Consider the following 5,671-nt stretch of genomic DNA (forward strand, 5'->3'; position numbering starts at 1 on the left):
CACTGTGCTGAGCACCACTGTAGAGCAGCCAGTAGTAGTACTCAGCCTCGTCCTCGGGCTGGGCACCTGACAGGGTCAGGGCAGCTTTGCCCCCTAGGAGGGAATCTGAGAACCGGGCAGGTGTCCATGACAGTTTGTTGCTTGTATCAGTCAGTGTTTTGGGAGCTTGGCCAGATTTCTGTTGGAACCAATATGGATAATGACCAGTAGTGACTGCTCCAGTGCTGGAGCCACAAGTGAGGGTGACTGTCCCTCCTGGGGTAGGGTGACCAGATTTTAACATTTGTAAAGCGGGACAACATGGTGGGGGGCAGGGCGGGGGTAGGGCAGGGCCTGACAACAATGCAAACTTTGATAAGCAGTTCTCGATAATCACTTCTCAACAATTATTTGTTATTATTACAGTTTAACTTTATAAAATTAACAAAAGTAATATAAACCTCATATTAAAGCTGGCGAAATAGCCACATGGCAGTTGAAAACCGTATATTCCCTTCCTGTTCTCTCGCCTGTTGGTGCATTCTTTTCAAAAATTGGGACTTTTTTAAAACACCGCGGGTCACGGGACAAATTGTTAAAAAGCGGGATGTCTGGTCACCATATCCTGGGGACACAGTCAGTGAAGGCTCTTGCGTCACCACAGCTTGAGAACTGGACCCTGAAACCAAAAAGAGAAAGGTATCAGGAATGAGGATCAAAAGCAGAGGGGTCCCTCGGAAGGCTGGTGTTTGAAATCTGTATGACCCTGGGTAGCAGGTGAAGAGCAAGAGGAGGAGGGAAGGGAGGAGAAGAGTCCAGGCCATGGTGCAGCCACTGGAAGGAACCCCTGCCCTGAAGTGGTGCTGGACTCTCTGATGGCTCCTTACTTCCTACAGAGCTTCCTGCACAGAGGGCATGTGTTGTATGGTGCTTTATGCAAATCCGAGCCCTTTCCCATCCCCTTCCACCGCCCGGGTCCTCAGCCTTGGGAGTAGCTGCACGGTGGGGTGGGCCCAGGGCGGCTGTGTGCCCTGCATTTGCCCCATGGGAGGAAGTGGTTGCTGTAACGTTTTCTATGAGCCAGTGATCAGCTGTGCAGGGTCCATTAAATTTGAACCACCTGGGCTTCTTCAAGTCCTTTGAGAAGATCCCCAGCGCCCCCTGGTGGCCTCCATGGGCTTAGGTGCGTTTTTGCCTCTTACTCATTTAGCAAGTAACTCTTGGTTTATCCTCGTGCTTTTGTATTTCTCCAGCAAACCCACATTCACTGCTTATCTGGGTTTTTTTGTCATTATTTTTCAGACTTTTTTTCTTTAGCTTTTTATTAAAATTTCCCCCAGTATCTGTAATTCAGTTTTAATGTTACATAACTTTAATTTCTTTTTATCTTTTCTTTTTTTTTGTTTTTTTGGGGTTTTTTTAGAGAGAGTTCCAAGTTGTGCCCCTGGGTAGTGTCATGGTGACATAGCTCACAGCAACCTCCAAGTCTTGGGCTCAAGTGATCCTCTTGCTTTAGTTTTTTCTATTTTTAGTAGAGACGGGGGTCTCGCTTTTTGCTCAGGCTGGTCTCAAACCTGTGAGCTCAAGCTATCCACCCACCTGAGCCTCCCAGAGTGCTGGGGTTACAGATGTGAGCCACCACACCCGGCTGATTTAATTTCTTATCTGAGGTTTTTTTTGTTTTGATACAGAATTTCAAGCTCTTGCCCTGGGTACAGTGCCATGGCATCATAACTCACAGCACCTCCAACTCTTGGGCTTGCCCGATTCCCTTGCCTCAGCCTCCCAAGTATCTGGGACTACAGGCATCCACCACAACACCCGGCTATTTCTTGGTTGCAGTTGTCATTGTTGTTTGGCAGGCCCGGGTTGTATTCGAACCCACCAGCTCTGGTGTATGTGGCTGGCACCCTATCCTCTGAGTTACAGACGCCAAGCCTTTATCTGTTTTCAAACCCACTGACTCTATTAAAATTATTTATTTTGGATTTCATATCCAGTAAATAGCTGGCTTTCATGAGAATTATTTCATTTCATATTATTATTATTTTTTAAGATAGAATCTCAATATGTCACCCTTGGTAGAGGGCCATGCTCTCTCAGCTCATAGTAACCCCAAACTTGGGTTTAAGTGATTCTCTTACCTCAGCCTCCCAAGTAGCTGGGACTCCAGGCACCCTCCAAAACACCGGGCTATTTTTGTTGTTGTTGTTTAGCTGGTCCAGGCTGGGATTGAACCCTCTGGCCCCAGTATATGTGGCTGGCGCCTTAACCACTGAGCTACAGAAGCCTAGCCTATTTTATTTATTTATTTATTTATTTACTGAGACAGAGTTTCACTTTGTCTCCCTTGGTACAGTGCTTTGACATCATAGCTCACAGCAACCTCCAACTCCTGGGCTCAAGTGATGCTCCTATCTCAGCTTCCCAAGTAGCTGGAACTATATACACCCACCACAACTGGCTATTTTTTTAGGGACGGGATCTCACTCTTGTTCAGGCCGGTCTTGAACTTCTAAACTGAAATGATCCATGCACCTTGGCCTCACAGAGTGCTAGGATTATAGGCGTGAGCCACCTCTCCCGGCCAGAGAATTATTTTAATAATTTACTTTAGAAAATTTAAGAAGAAAATGATCAAAGACTGCAGGTGAAAGGTTTTACTGCTAGTTTGGTGGAGACAAAAGGCAGACATGCAGGTGACTGACCAGGTTGGCTTCACTGAGCCCCTCAAGAAAAGCTCTGGACAGTAAGCTTGTGTAGAGGTACCATACTGCATGCGTTGTATCACCCAGTGCTACCAGAGGAAGGCACTACTGTCCGTGACTATCCTGGAAGTGACAACCAGACCCTGGTGCTTGTTATTCTACTGGCCCTTTCCTATGTGCTTCCTCCTTTGATTTTAATAATTCAGAGATAAATCATATCTCTGAATATAACACATATCATTGATTTATGTTTAATTCAGTTAGGAATTATCAAAAACTGAGAGGGTCTTGGGGAACCTTGAACTTGCAATTGATGTTGAATTGAAGGTAGCTGGGGACCATTGGAGTTAGCAGGTTCCAAACTCACATTCTGAGTCACCTATAATAAGGCGCCTCTAACTGGGTATCTTACCTTTTTAGGATGCTGCAGCACGCCTAGCATGAAAGGAAGGGTGTGGTAGCAGAAAATAACAAAAGGTATAAAATAACGAATAAACATTTGTATTTTATTTTTTTGAGTAGAGTCAGGGTTTCACTATGATGTCCTAGCTGGTCTTGAACTCCTAGTCTCATGGAATACTACTCAGGCATGAAGGATGACTTAATGCCTTTTGCAACAATTTGGGTGAAACTGGACACCAATGTCCAAAGTGAAACATCTAAAGAATGTTAAAAACAAATACCACATGTCTCACCATTCAAGTGGAATTAACTGATGAGCACACATGTGCATAGAGGGAAGTACATCTCAAAAAGAAATCAAGGAGACAGGTGGGGGTGGAGGAGATGGGTGAAAACCTACTTACTAGGAACACTATCTGGGTGACAGGCATAGTTTTAAGCCTGACTTGAGCAGTACAAAAGTGATTCATGTAATCAAAACCTTGTGTATCCCTGTAATACTTTGAAATAATCATAATAATGAAAGCTTCCTCAACCTCATACTCCCAGGCTCCAGTGATTTTCCTGCTTCAGCTTCCCAAGTGGCTGGCTAGTTTTTCTATTTTTTATAGAGACAGGATCTTGCTCTTGTTCAGGCCAGTCTCAAACTCCTGATTTCAATGAATCGTCCCACTTTATCCTCCCAGAGTGCTAGGATTATGGGAGTGTACCACTGCGCAGACTCTTAATGTTTTATTCTAAGATCTTTATAGTTTTATGTCCCTAACTCACTTTGAGATTCTTTTCTTTTATTAAAATCTGAGGGAACAGTTCAACTTTTTCTTTTGTATGCGAATGTCCAATTTTCCCAGCACCCTTCGTTGAAAAAAGGTTGTCTTTTTCCTCTTTTTTTTTTTTTTATTAGCAACAGAGTCTCACTTTGTCACCCTTGCTGTGGCATCACAGCTCACAGCAACCTCCAGCTCTTGGACTCAGGTGATTCTCTTGCCTCAGCCTCCTGAGTAGCTGGGACCACAGGTGCTAGACACAATGCCCAGCTATTTTTTGTTGCAGTTTGGCCAGGGCCAGATTTGAACCTGCCACCCTCAGTATATGGGGCCAGCATCCTACTAACTGAGCCATAAACACCATCCAAGACTGTGCTTTTTCTTGGCACTATTGTTGAAAATCATTTGACTCTATGTGTAAGGGTTTATTCCTAGGCTCTCAATTCTATTCTGTTTGTGTATATGTCTGTCTTTATGTCAGTACTGTTCTGTTTTGATTTCTGTTGCTTTGTAGTATGTATTAAAAGCAGAAGTTTGAGATGTTCAACATCTTTATCCTTGCACAAGATTATTGTGTCTATCTGGACACCCTCGGGATTGTGTATGAATTTTGGGATATCATTTGTTTTTGTTTTGTTTTTTTGTACTTTTGGAAAGCATTTAGGATTTTGGTAGGGATTGCAATGAATCTATAAATTGCTTTGGGTAGTATTGATATCTCAGTAATGTTAAGCTTTCCAGTCCAAGAATGTAGGATGTCTTTTTATTTATTTGTGTGTTGTTTCATTTGTTTCAGCAATGTTTTGTAATTTTCAGTGTATGAATTTTTCATTTCTTTGTAAGTTTATTCCTCAATATTATATTCTTTTTCATGCTATTTGTAAGTTGAATTATTTTCTTATTTTTCTTCTTGAGTTGTGTATTTTTGTGTAGAAATCCAACAGTTTTCACATATTGATTTTGTAACTTGAATCTTGCTGAATTCTTTTTATTTGTTTCATTAGATTTAGAATGTACAAGTGTTCTTTTTATTACATGGGTGAGTTGTATCGTGGTGAAATCAGGGCTTTTAAAATCCCCTGAGTAGCGTGCACTGTACCCAACAGGTAATTTTCATCCCTCATCCCCTCCCTCTCTCCCTACTTTTGAGTCTCCAGTGTCCATTTTACCACCCTGTATACTCATTGTTTAGCTCCCATTTATAAGTGAGAATATGCAGTATATGTTTTTCCATTTCTGAGAGGGTTCACTTAGGATAATGGCCTCCAGTTCCACCCAAGTTATTGCAAAATAAATTGCTTCACTCATTTGACATAATGACTTCTTTTACTTTGGGTAGATACCCAAAAATGGGATTGCTGGATAGAATGGTAGTCTACTTTTAGTGTCTTGAGGAATCTCCATCTACTTTTCATACAGGTTGTACTAATTTACATTCCCACCAACAGTGTATAAGCATTCTGTTTTCACTGTGTTCATGTCAGCATATATTGTTTTTTTATTTTTTTTTAATAATGGCTATTCTGACAGGGTTAATGTGATATCACATTGTGGTTTTCATTTTTTTTTAAATGTTTCTTGGCCATTTCTATATTATCTTTTGAAAAGTATTCATGTACACAGATTTTGCTGACTTTTTAATGGGTGTATTTTTTTCCTTGCTGATTTGTTTAAGTTTCTTGTAGATTCTAGATAGTTGTCCTTTATCAGATGTATAGCTTGCAAATATTTCCCCCGTACTTTAGGTTGTCTGTTTAGTGTGTTTTTTTTTTTTTTTTTTTGAGACAGAGCCTCAAGCTGTCGCCCTGGGTAGAG

The sequence above is a fragment of the Otolemur garnettii genome, unplaced genomic scaffold, assembly GCF_000181295.1.
Source record: "Otolemur garnettii isolate 467f Iridium unplaced genomic scaffold, OtoGar3 scaffold00301, whole genome shotgun sequence".
Lineage (NCBI taxonomy): Eukaryota > Metazoa > Chordata > Mammalia > Primates > Galagidae > Otolemur > Otolemur garnettii.